Raw genomic sequence first — 14,566 nt, 5'->3', positions numbered from 1 at the left:
TGACTAGCGCATCTAGATACCATTGCCCACGTGGAATATAAGCTGAGTCAGCCACTTGTCACAGGCATTGACACCGGGACCACCTGCATAGTTATGTTTGTTTAAAGTAGCCCAGTATATGAGAAGCAGCTCTCACTTCTACACCAGGCCTGAGCAGAATTACGAATTAGATAAAAAAGGGTCTCCTCCCCGATTCAAAATCCATGAATTATAGTGAAGGCTGCAAACACAAACAGGAAGTAGAATTGCAATTCTATAAAATTCCAATTGATAGTGTTGGTATATTCCAGAATCATGACTGTTTTACCTATTTCATATTACTACTATTAATCTCATATACACATAGTTTGATTGATTTGATTTCTAATTTAAATATTAAAAGTACGAAACGTGTTGGAAAAATACTCTCATTTTATCTGAGTGTTCAAAGTATAAGTAAATTGTGTTTAAATATTTTAGCATTTAATCTAAAACTTTTGTTAAATGTGACAAATTATTCTTGTTACTTGGCTATGAGGAATTTCACTGAAACACAATGTATTAATTAAACTTCCTGTTATTCGATATTTTGATAAAAATGGCCTGATTACGCTAACCCCCCCCCCCCCCCCAAAAAAACCCAGAAGTTCTTAGTTGGTGTGTTAGTTGTAGTAGTTTAGTAGTGTTTCTACCATGTGCTTAGTAGTGATGGTTGAAAAAAAAAATGCCTTGATGAGTGTTTGGCACACTCGCTACCTGTATCGACACTGCACTGATACTGTTTGTGTTTCATAATGGTTATCCACCATTTGCTGGATTTTAAAGTGACTACATTCGACCCGTAAATACAATGACTAATTAGTAAATTAAAATGTTTGTATTTCTTAAAGTGACCCACAGATCAACGGACGCCGTATCACTCCTTATGTTTCATAAGGAATTGATGCTTCAGTATCGTTTGACCCACCACTGGTATTTAGGATATTTTGTATGGCTAGCATACTTTGTTGATGTGTTACATGTGTTACAAAAGCAATACCACATTAAACTTGCTCTACTGAATGTTGTTCTAGTTTGTAAAAGCACAGCCAAATATTGGCACTCATTCTATTAAAGTTAATGTACTTAAAAATATGTTTTGTGTTGTCACTACTGTGCATGAGATACCGTATTAGATTATTATGAGCCAGTACAGAGGCGTAATAACATGATCCAATGATGTTCAGTCCTCTGCTGAGGTTGATAACTTGGCCTGAAGACTAATGGGCCGTGTAATAGGCGGTGTCACTACTGCAATAGCAACACATCTGGTATGGGTCCCACATATTGTACACATAAGCTATAAATTATAGTAAACCATAAATGAAACACACACATACTGCAAGGTTAGAATGAAGCTAGCCTCATAGTTTCATTTTAATTTAATGCTTTGTCAAAGGAACACGGTATTGTTGTTTGCCACAGTAATGTCAGCTTCTTGTGGCTCATTTCAACAATGGCCAAGTATATTTTGAACATCGTCCTGCCAAAATAGCTAATTTTGCATTGTTCATTAAAACATTTTTTTTAAAATATGAATGATGACCAAAACCTAAAAAAATAAGCGCATAACAATTTTCGACACATGTTGGACACGACAGAGAAAACAGTTTTCGTCATCATTGTTCAAATATTGCAACGTCTGTCGAGACGCTTATCTCCATTCGGTGCCACACGTCCACACCATCAAAATGCAGAGGCAAACATTTCTAGATTCACACCGTATGAAAAAAATAATGATTTTTTTAGTTGTGATTTCCTTCTCTGCATGAAAGTTTAAAAGTAGCATATATTAATGCAGTATGAAGAAGAATGTTTTAATGTAGACACATAGAATCATCATACTGCTGTGATTATATGCATCAAGTGTTCATTCAAGGCTAAGGCAATATATCGAGATATATATCGTGTATCGCGATATGGCCTTAAAATATCGCAATATTAAAAAAAGGCCATATCGCCCAGCCCTAGTTCAATGATGCCATTTCTGTTTGTCATGTATAATTGTGTCTATTTTGTGTTTATCCTTGAATAAACAGGTCAGTTTCTTGTTACCAACCATTGTGTATTATTCAAACTCCCCTAATTCAGCTGGCTAGTTGTTATCAAGAGTACTAAAACCCTTTTCAACATGATTCTGACCAGGGCCGGCCCGTGGCATAGGCCGTATAGGCAAATGCTAAGGGCGCCGTCCATCAGGGGGCGCCACGCCAGTTCCACAAATGTTGGAGAAAAAAAAAAAAAAAAGTTGATACTACTATTTCTAAATACAAAAAAATAATCCCACGTTAATTAAAATGCAAAGTAAAGCCTATTTAATAGAAATATTATTTGTAACAACATTACGCAACACCCCCCCCCCTCCCTTCCCGTATCATGACTCTTTTTGGACGTCACCACATCAAACAATCAACACAAGATGTCAAAACGGCCAAAACTGTCAGGTGCCCAGGGAAGAAAAAAGAGAAAAGAGGAGGAGAAACGAGAAAAGACAGAGGTAGCAGGTATGCCTACATGAAATTATTTGTCTGTTACAGAATGTGATAGTAACCTGGCTTTTTAGCATTAAGCTAATGTTACATGATTCGGCAATTGCTAATCAATAAATAGCTAGTTCTGTTTTAACGTCGGGTTAATATTGTGGAGGGGGCTAAATTGTTATGGAAAATAATAATGTAACGTTAGGTAATTACAGTACTCCCACCTTACATTCCTCAGGGACATTTGTATTAGATCTTTTAAGCAGGTGTTTTTTGTTTACACTGTTTTTGCCTTCTGGTTAGCTAATGTTTGCCCTGCAGGTAATAGTCACTTTTCCACCCCTTTATATATTAGGTATAGTTGTAAGCAAAAAAAAAAAGGTCAAAGACAAAGCTATTCGGTTTCTTGTGAGTATATACACTTCACTGCCGATGTGGGGGGGCGCCACCTAAAATCTTGCCTAGGGCGCCAGATTGGTTAGGGCCGGGCCTGATTCTGACATCTAAGTAGGCTAAAAAACTTTAAACTTTAATACATGCTCGGATAGGCCAGTATCGGTCAGTATCGGTATCGGATCGGAAGTGCAAAAACAACATCGGTATCGGATTGGAAGTGCAAAAACCTGGATCGGGACATCCCTAGTCCCAGGGGCCAAATCCGATCTGAGAATTACATCATATTGGACCCCCGAGTTCAGTTCAAAACTTGGGAGACCAACATTTTTGCATCAAATTCCTAAAAACACAAGAGTGCTTCTGTTTTACGGAGGAACTTGGACCACCGTAAACACATTGGAATATCTTTGCATTGACATTTTAATATTGCTAGCACACAAAGAACACTGGGGTCCAAACTTGTGATTTACAAGACTGAAAGGTTCTTCAAGGCACCCCTTTAAGTCCTCTCCTTTTTTTGCAGTTACACATTTTTTTTTAAATTTTGGTAACATGACTTATTTACTGCGATGAGGTGGCGACTTGTTGTCCAGGGTGTACTCCGCCTTCCGCCCGATTGTTTCTGAGATAGGCTCCAGCGCCCCCCGCGATCCCGAAGGGAATAAGCGGTAGAAAATGAATGGATGGATGGATGATTTATTTAACTAAGTTTCTGTAGCTTGTTTACTTCAGATGCAGTCATATCTGTACTTCAGATGCAGTCATATCTGCAGACGGTCGTTAAAAACACCAGAGCACTCCTGTAACGCTGACAAAATAAAAAGATCAAAATTAAATGTCTACTGTAGAGGAAGCTTGTTCTCTGGAATATACAAAATAAGATAATAGTGAAGGAAGAAGTCGGGCCCTCGGTTCTTAGCTTTCTTACCCGCCCAAAAAATTGGATTGGAACCTTTTTTTCACATTTGAACTGATAAGATACCAATTTTTGGTGCTTTTGTGTGTGTGTCTAAATGTGGTAATACATGTTCAAAATCTCACTTTTTAACCCTTAACAATAAACACTTCTGTATCTCATTTAAATTACTGTATTGTACTGTACAATAGGCTTTGCATGCAGTTGCAATTCCAAGATTTCAGATGGTAGTAGTGTATAGACTACGGTGCGTTGCTTTAAGCAGGAAGTAGTTTTTGCCATTAAGTTGAATGTGCAAGTATTTTCTTTTTTTGAGTCCTACAAAGTACTTATGCTGTTTGTGTTGCATTTATCTCACTCCAGCTGTTTGAGTGTAACACGTGTTTTAGTAGTAGTTTTGATTTGTAAATTTGGAAGTAATAATAACTATGGATTACATTTATATAGGCCTTTTTCAGATGTTGAAATTGTCATGAAAAATCGCTAATGCTAATAAATAGCATGTCTACAGCAAATCCAATGTAAATTAGCATCAAGCTAATGAATTTTGAAAAGTGGCCCTTTACTGTATTTTTTAACACCTTTGTCTTGCTTTGTTGGCATTGAATGTTGTAACATTACGTAGAAGCAGTCCAGCTGAGTCCGCTCTGAGTGATTGACTGCTTGTTTTCCGGCCAAGTGTTTGAGCCAGTGCCAAGTTTGCAACCACACGTGACATGTGCAACAGAGGTGTCAAATATGGTATTATGTATACAGTATATGGCGTTTTATTTTACGTGAATCAGTACCTAATACAAGTACTGAATTCAGTATCTATCCGTACCTTATTCAATGTTGTCCTTCCATTCCTTCCTAACTTGACCTTACCTTAGGGCGTTCTGTCCTGGAGAGGACATTGATCCCCTCTAAAAGATTAAACAATTTATCCTTTACTAAAAAGCAAACACGGCAAAACCACTGGCATATGTCAACTGCATCTTTGCCATTGTTACAACTGAATGGAATATGAACAAGTATTGGCTGTCAGAGGTCTCACTCCACTGTAACAGTAAAGCGTGCTTGCCTCACCATCAGCAGCTGTTAGACTATTGTAGTGAATCACACCTGAGTCATCACACATGGATCATATCTTTTATGGACGTGTGAAAGTAAACAATGTGATAAAGAACATTTTACAACAATCATAGATATCTGGTCAGGACACTGTGCTTGTAGGCTGAAATTGGCGGTCGTACTTGACGGCCGCAACCACTTCATGGCTTCACAATAGTTATGGAGTACAAAACTAGACGTTGAGTAATCGCTCGACATACATCGCGGACAATAATTAGAAATAGTCTGCTTTGCCAGTCCAAATGTATTCACTGTTTTTCGTAGTCTGTCCTTGTCTCCCCTTCGACAAATGAACAAAGTTTTTCACTAAGTAGAATCACAGCTGACCTGGACATTCGAAAGTTTTCTTGCCGTTCAGCAGGCACAACACACTCGTTGACAAACATATCCCACCAGGCTGCCGTTCTTCCAGATGTTATCCAAAACCGTCGCTCAACCGTCTATGTTGCCGTCTGAGATGTGTTGTATCCGAAATAGCTGCAATCGCACGTTTGCTTCTCTTAAGGTATTCTTTGAAGATATTACTTGGATCCTACCCCATGAACCGATGAAAGGCGAAATGCCTTCTTTGACAACCAACAGTCCAGTAGCGGTTGATTCATTGCCTTGAGATTGTACTCTCAAAGCAGGATTAAGTGGAATATACCAAATTCCTACTAAAACAATTTTCTGTGAAATGTTTTAGTGCACATTTTCAAAAAATGCTGGTAAAACAATTTGCAAACTGAGAACCAAGTATGCAACATTCTCAATGCTTAAGTTTTGTCAGTGAATGACTTGACATTAACCCCCTTAGTAGAAGACTTCCTGGATTAGCTACCTTTAATGCAGCCCCGCCCCCCTTTGTGTCTCACCTGCCATCACACTGTCTTCTCTTGTTCACAGCGATAACATTATTGCTCCTCCGACCTCCAACAACAGATCGATCTTCTGCAGCGAGGGATCGTTTACCTTCAGGTACAGCCACACTGTCAGCGCTGCGTCCTTTGCAGCAGCACGACAATATCTTCGATAGAGAAAAGTGGCCACAGGGATGTACATTTGAACCCGTATTTCCAATTTGTCATCAAATGTTCTTTAGGTCCCAAGCAAATGTGTGAATGTGCATGCTCATCAGGGCCATAACGGTCGTGGGTTTGTGTTATCGCACATTCAGCAACTCATTATGCTTTTATTACACTATTGACACATGTCCACCAGAGGACAACATGCAGAACAGTTAAAGAAATCTATACATTGGTTTTGGTAGTCGTAGTCTCCACGACAGAAAAAAGTCTCCAAGACACATAAAAGTCCCCAATATCTCCGGGAAAAGTCACAAGATTTGTCGTTCGTAGCTGTTTACAAAAAAGTCGTCAAGAGGATTGGCAACAATGTTGGCGCCATCCTCAAGTATGTGTTTGGCTTTAAGATGGTATTTTAAACTTGTTGTGCGCCGATTAAAAAAATGTTTGTTGCTGCAATAGCAACAAGTTACCTTAGGTTTATCCAAAATTCTATTTTGAAGCAAAATGGGCCGCCCCTGCTCGCAATCACAAGCCGTGTAACAAATGCGCGCGTCTTCCGGGTTAAGGCTTAATCTGGAAATGATTCATTTTCATTCATATTTGATAACGCGATAATTTATTTTTATTAACCACATACCTTTAACGTGTTAACATTGACAGCCCTAGTTTATTTTCATGGTGTCAATGTAGAAATATGCTGTACCACTCCTTCATACATCATCAGACTGATTTGTATAAAATACCCTGAACTGCGAAATGCGGCAGACACACAAACCACATACATCTACAGGAACCTTTAGTTCCAGGAATTAAAGGCTCTAGGAACCAAAAGTGCCTGAACTTTTGCTCGGAAAGAGCCTTTTCATGCAGTCGGGTATTTTAGAGGTCAGAGGTCACTGATATCTCGTTCACCCCAAAGGCACCGTAATAAAGTTGGAAAGACTTGACTTGACTTTTCCGTATATTTTATTCATATTGTGTACATCGTATTTAGGGTTTCTACTTTCCACTGCTGTTTTCCAGGCAGTTAATATTGATCCAAAGTGTTCTGGGATGGGCGGCAGAGAGAAAGAGGGGGGTAAAGGTCACAGAAGAAGATGTAGAGGTAAGTAGGGTGTGACGGGATGTTAGTGTGTGATTCTGCAGGATGGTGTTGTACGTGTACAGTGGTAGAGAACAAATGAGCAACAAGGATGTGTGTGTGTATGGGGTGAGTGAGTGAAGGGGGGCATAGGTGAGGAAAGGGAGGGGTTACACTGCAGTTTATCTGCAATGCATCAGTAGCTCTCTCTCTCTACCTTACTCTCTCTCTTTTTTTGCATTCATAGGATGCAGCTTTTTTCTCCATTGTACACGTCTACAGTTCCTAATTAAGACTTCTGTCAAAGGTAATTTCATGTAAAACACCATTTTCTCTGTGTGCCGCTATGTCTACATTGATAAAATTCAACAAAACATTGATTATTAAGGAGCGTAACCCAATAGCTACAGCCATAAGTATTATCTATGTTTTAATTGTATTTGCATTGTACAAAGGTAGAAAATGTTTAAATAAAATAATTCTTAAATAATTATTATTTAGATTGTGTATTTCATTAAATGCTGAGTATTTTGGCCACTCTGAAACGGAACAAAATACATTCTACAAACTTAACGTGTAAGTTAAAAGGGCTGTTTGCAACTTGCTCAGTTACATTTGAAAGCAAAACATAACAAATACACCATTGTTAAGTTAAAGTTAAAGTACCCAAGACTGTCACACACACTAGGTGTGGCGAAATCATTCTCTGCACGTCTAGCATTAGTGGTTTAACAGAACACTTTGTTTCACAATTGCCTTTATTTTTCACAATTAATAAGTTTATGTAACAACAATTTTTACCGGCCGGAAACTAATTGGTGTTTACGGTGGTCACTCACCCTGTCACATCAACACGACACACACAGAGTGTGTGCACACATACAAAAACATGCGAAGAGAAGCAACAAACAATTTGCAGTCATGTTGTTGTTATGATTGAATATGCATTCAATGACAGCTAACACTCACTATCCAAATCACTATTATTAGATATCAACACCCAAAGCTAATGTGGGTGCACATGTTATGTCATTACGTCGGGGAGGGATATACTATGAGGGGCCGTTAGGGACATTATTCAGAATTACCCCTTACATACACTACTGAAATGCTCTCACATAAACAACTGAGAAACTATTCTCTCACACACACTACTAAAATCCTCTCATGCACACTACTGAAATCCTCTCATACATACTACTGAAATCCTTTCATACATACTACTGAAATCCTCTCATAAATACTACTGAAATCTTCTCATACATACTACTGAAACCTTCTCATACACATTACTGAAATGTTTTCTCTCCCACACACTACTGAAACACTCTCATATACACTATTTTAATTCTCTCACAAACACTACTGAAATTCTCTCATACACACTACTAAAATCATTTTACTCACACTACTGAATTTTTTTTCTCTCCTATACACTACTGAAACACTCTCATACATACTACTTTAATCCTCTCATACACACTCCTGACATCCTTTTACACACACTACTGACATTTTTTTCTCTTATACGGTACACACTACTGAAATTCTCTCATTCATACTACTGAAATCCTCTCATACACACTACTGATACACTCTCATACACACTAATGAAATCCTTTCACACACACTACTGAAAACCTTTCATACACACTACTAGATTTGTTTTCTTCTCATACACACTACTAAAATGTTTCCATGTACACTACTGATTTTTTTTTCTGTCATGCACACTACTGAAATCCTTTCATACACACAATTGACATCCTTTCATACACAATACTGAACATTTTAGTAATGTGTGTGAGAGAATTTCAGTAGGATTTGTGAAAGGTTTTCAGTAGTATGTATGAGAGGATTTCAGTTGTGTGTATGAAAGAAAAAACATTTCAGTAGTGTGTAGGGAGGATTTCAGTAGTGTGTATGAGAGAGAAAAAAATCAGTAGTATGTATGAAAGGGAAACACATCAGTAGTGTGTGTGAGAGGATTTCAGTAGTGTGTATGAAAGAAAAACAATCCCGTAGTGTGTGTGAGAGAAAAAAATAATCAGTAGTGTATGAGAGGATTTCAGTAGTGAGTATGAAAGAAAAAACATTTCAGTAGTGTGTATAAGAGGATTTCAGTTGTGTATGAGAGAAAAAATGTCAGTAGTGTGTATGAGAGGATTTTAGTAGTTGTGTGTGAGACGATTTCAGTAGTGTGTGAGAGAATATGTTTCAATTGTTTATACAAGAGCATTTCAGTAGTGTATATAAAAGGTAATTCTAAATAATGTCCTTAACGGCCCGTCAGACTATACTGAGTAATATACATTGGACATTTAGCGTCCTCTCGGTATCTGTGTGTCTATTGAAAATAGCCCCTTTAAAATTTATGAGAGGAAACATGTAATATTAAAATATTTTTTAAAGAAAATAATCATATATTTTCAACTAAAACATGTTTTCAAGAAAAAAATTGTCTGCATTTACTAGATTAAAGTCATATAAATTCAAGACATTTTGGGATTGACGTTAAATTCAACAAGGAAAGTGTCATATTTTAACAGGAACATTTCATGTCATCAATCCAGTTTAATTACTTCATTTTTTACTTGTTTTTATTTTATACGTCTTTTTCCCTCATTAGGGTCACATGTGAACTGGAGCCTTTTCCATACTTGCCAACCCTCCCGGATTTTCCGGGAGACTACCGAAATTCAGCGCCTCTCCCGAAAACCTCCCGGGACAAATTTTCTCCCGAAAATTTCCCGAAATTCAGGCGGAGCTGGAAGCCACGCCCCCTCCAGCTCCATGCGGACCTGAGTGACGTCAGGTGCGCAACACCACGTAAATCGTTGGCCAACCAAAAAGTAACCCCAGTACGCTATAGCCAACATTCACCAGGAGATGGCAACAGACAAACATAGATAACTTTATTACATTATTCCCCTTTTAGAAATGTATAGAAGTTACTCAAAATAAATAAACAACCCAACCAAAAAATGCAGCAGCTCAATTAAAAAACTGTACCTAAGCCACATTCTTTTTTTTTTTTTTTAGTACTGAACTCTTAACCCTCATTTGTAAAAAAATAACATGCTTATTATACAAACAGTATTTGTACACCTTTAACACAGATTTGTATACTGTCTACAGAGATTCCGTTTTTTTGGTGGTACTCGAAACCTTTCTGGGTACCTGCGAAAGGGTGTTCAGCATGGTTAGAAAAATAGTGACAGAGAATAGAACAAGGATGGAGGAAGCAGGAAGCATGAAGTGCTCTAAAACTTGATGGTAGACGGCTGCGTTGACCCTGGATCTCAGGAAACAGAGTGGACCGACACCAGCAGATGACATGGCACCCCAAACCATCACTGATGGTGGAAACTTTACACTAGACTTCAGGCAACGTGGATCCTGTGCCTCTCATGTCTTCCTCCAGACTCTGGAACCTCGATTTCCAAAGGAAATGCAAAATTTGCATGGTTGGGTGATGGTTTGGGGTGCCATGTCATCTGCTGGTGTCGGTCCACTCTGTTTCCTGAGATCCAGGGTCAACGCAGCCGTCTACCAGCAAGTTTTAGAGCACTTCATGCTTCCTGCTGCTGACCTGCTCTATGGAGATGGAGATTTCAAGTTCCAACAGGACTTGGCGCCTGCACACAGCGCAAAATCTACCCGTGCCTGGTTTACGGACCATGGTATTTCTGTTCTAAATTGGCCCGCCAACTCCCCTGACCTTAGCCCCATAGAAAATCTGTGGGGTATTGTGAAAAGGAAGATGCAGAATGCCAGACCCAAAAACGCAGAAGAGTTGAAGGCCACTATCAGAGCAACCTGGGCTCTCATAACACCTGAGCAGTGCCAGAAACTCATCGACTCCATGCCACGCCGCATTAACGCAGTAATTGAGGCAAAAGGAGCTCCAACCAAGTATTGAGTATTGTACATGCTCATATTTTTCATTTTCATACTTTTCAGTTGGCCAACATTTCTAAAAATCCCTTTTTTGTATTAGCCTTAAGTAATATTCTAATTTTGTGACACACGGAATTTTGGATTTTCATTTGTTGCCACTTCAAATCATCAAAATTAAATGAAATAAACATTTGAATGCATCAGTCTGTGTGCAATGAATAAATATAATGTACAAGTTACACCTTTTGAATGCAATTACTGAAATAAATCAAGTTTTTCAAAATATTCTAATTTACTGGCTTTTACCTGTGTGTATATATATATATATATATGTATGAAATACTTGACTTGGTGAATTCTAGCTGTAAATATACTCCTCCCCTCTTAGCCCCGCCCCCAACCACGCCCCGCCCCACCCCGACCACGCCCCCCCACCCCCCACCTCCCGAAATCGGAGGTCTCAAGGTTGGCAAGTATGGCCTATTCGAGCTGACTTTGGGTTAGAGGCAGGATGCACTCAATCAATCACAGAGCACATACAGTATATTGTATGTAAGTATTTATTTATGAATCTATGATGATGTTTTTATTTCACATGGGTGTATTGTATACTGTACATCAGCTTATCATTGAGCAGTTAGCATGAATGAATATGATGAGATCAAATGAAGCACTTGCACTGTTAAGCATGTTTGCAATGTCCGTGTTGTATTTTCCAGGGAAGCACTGACACGTGTGCACCAACACGCACATGAGAAGCATCTAGAACTGTGCTGACATGGGCTTGCCTCTCAATTTAAGCCTAACGTCAGCAGCTTTGTTCGCCTTGAGCAGCAAGGCAATGATCAGGGGAAGGCGAGCAGATGAAGATTAACTATGGTAAGACCCTTGATTACTCTATCAGTGTCACGTAGCTTGTTTGTGAGCAGATAACAAGTCAAACCCTTTTAGCGTAGTTAAGTCTGAAATAACAATACAGTCTGTTCTCAGTGCCATAAGTTACTAAAGTTATCATCTACCCTAGTAAAGATTCTGCAGTACTATTCTGGTTAAAACCACCTGACACCCTGGCATTACCCATACAATCAAACAAAATTAATAATCACATGATTTGAAATGTTTTCCTACATTTAAAGCACTTCTTTGTGGTCTACATAACATAATGGTGGTGTTTTGGTCAACATTTTGCAATGATTTTGTTTTATAGACCATCTTCAAGCCTCTATAGAATCAGAATCAGAATCAGAATCAGCTTTATTGTCATTACGCAAGGTAACGAGATTGAGGCCATTCCATTCAGTGCGATGTGTGCATGCTAGAAAAACAATGTGCAAATATATAAAAATTAAAAAAAATGTAGAAGTGCAATGAATATGGTGTGAAATGAATATATACATGAAAAAACAAAACAAAAACAGGGTGGTTGGTGGAATGGGTTATTGCACCGAAGAGAAGGCAGTTATGAGGGACAATGGGGCAGTCCGTTCAGGATGGTTATGGCCCTGGGGAAGAAGCTGTTCTTTAGCCTGTTTGTTTTGGTTTTAATGCACCTGTAGCGCTTCCCAGAGGGCAGCAGGTGGAACAGGTCAGAGCCAGGGTGGGTGCTGTCTTTGATGATGGCACTGGCTCTGTTGAGGCAGCGGGAGGTGTAGATGTCCGTCAGAGAGGGGAGAGGGCGGCCGATGATCTTCTGAGCCGTCTTGACCACTCTTTGCAGCCTCTCCCTGTCTGCTGCAGTGCAGCTGCCGTACCATACCGTAATACAGTAGGTCAGCAGGCTCTCGATGGACGAGCGGTAGAAGGTCAGCAGCAGGTCAGGCTTCAGGTTGTACTTCCCGAGTGTCTTTTCAGAATTTGCCCTTTTGTAGGTGGTCTTAATTACATGCCGAAGTTATCCTTCGGGCCAAGCCCTCTTCGAATGAATCTCCACCTCGTCTGCCATGTTGTAGTTTTTAGTGCTTCTATATGGAGTTTACTGACAGATATAAGTTCGAACTATACACTACTTTTTATTAGAAATGTCAACAGCAGACGATTCATGTGTTTGTACGAGCCAGTCTACCCCATAACAAGAGGATAGACAAAATTATGGAACTTATTGTCTACAAATTTGTACTACGAGTGTATAAAAAATTAGACCCGGAAGTTGGAGCTGGGGATGACGTCACGGACAAGTTATAAGCATTCCAGTTCAGAGATCAGAAACTTTAGAAAAATTATGCACTCCTTCTACAACCTTAAAACATGATAGATGAAGAGAAAACACAGGCGCTTTTGCTAGCGTTGTAGAACCTATAATACACATGAACATTTTTTTATATAGATTTAAGTAACATTTCCATGTACTGCATAAATGTCCAACAATACATTATATATGGCTCATTTAGTGTGACAACAAATAGAAGTACTGATAACGCATATTACAGAAGCATCTTCAGAACAGCCATCTTTGAAGCTAACTCGCGGGTGGTGAGCACTGTCCGACTTCCCGGGTAGGTAATCTAACTTCGAGGGGGGCGTTCCTGTTCAAATTTCTGACTTGGAACTCGGAAATTCCGACTTCTCAGTGCAACTGGAAATAAGCTCTTTCGGTAAACCTCTTTCCAGGATGGAGTTAGCTGCTAATGTAACTAGGGCAATTTACGTCACTAAAGTCTCAAATTCCAAACGTGTCGTTTGGAGCAAGTTTGGAAGAAGGCAAAATAGTTTTATGAATATCTCCACCATGCCTCTATGGTTTGATTTCACTTTTTGGAGATTTATGGGGATCCTAAATACACACAAATTGGTACTAACAGCTAAGAAAATGTGTTTTTGCATAATAGGATTACTTTAATGCATAAGTTAATGCACTGAGCATATGTGCATGAATTAAGACACACATTTAGTATAAAAGGTGTATAAGTTGAACCAGGGATCTGCTGTCAGGGTGTGCAGGTAAGGCAGAACCTCACATCAAGAAAAAAATAACCACAAAAAACAAAACAAAAAAAATGTTAGAATGTGTCCAATAAACTGTTATACATTTATTTTCTGTATGATTACAATGTTTTTTTTTACATTTACTTGAGTAAAAATGCCCACAAACCTAACATGGAACTTCTGGGTGTTGTGCTGCTTCTCGTTCTTTCTTTCCTGTGTGGAAGCTGAAGAGGGTGTGGCTTACTGTCTGGTCTGCTTGTCACATTGGCTACGTTCACACTGCAGGGTCGGATGTCCAATTCTGAAATTTTTGCCAAATACGATCTTTGTGGCAGTTCATATTGCAAAAAAAAAGGGTTTCTAATGTGAATGCAATCTGACCTGCATGTGGATGTGAAGTCATGACGTCGTCATACTTGCCAACCCTCCCGGATTTTCCGGGAGACCCCCGAAATTCAGCGCCTCTCCCGAAAACCTCCCGGGACAAATTTTCTCCCGAAAATCTCCCGAAATTCAGGCGGAGCTGGAGGCCACGCCCCCTCCAGCTCCATGCAGACCTGAGTGAGGACAGCCTGTTTTCACGTCCGCTTTCCCACAATATAAAGCGTGCCTGCCCAATCACGTTATAACTGTAGAATGATCGAGGGCGAGTTCTTGGTTTCTTATGTGGGTTTATTGTTAGGCAGTTTCATTAACGTTCTCCCAGCGCGGTAACAACACACAACAGCAATCA

This window comes from Nerophis lumbriciformis, linkage group LG32 (assembly GCF_033978685.3).
Source record: "Nerophis lumbriciformis linkage group LG32, RoL_Nlum_v2.1, whole genome shotgun sequence".
Classification (NCBI taxonomy): Eukaryota; Metazoa; Chordata; class Actinopteri; order Syngnathiformes; family Syngnathidae; genus Nerophis; species Nerophis lumbriciformis.
The sequence above is the reverse complement of the archived record's forward strand: the minus strand, read 5'-3'. Positions refer to the sequence as shown.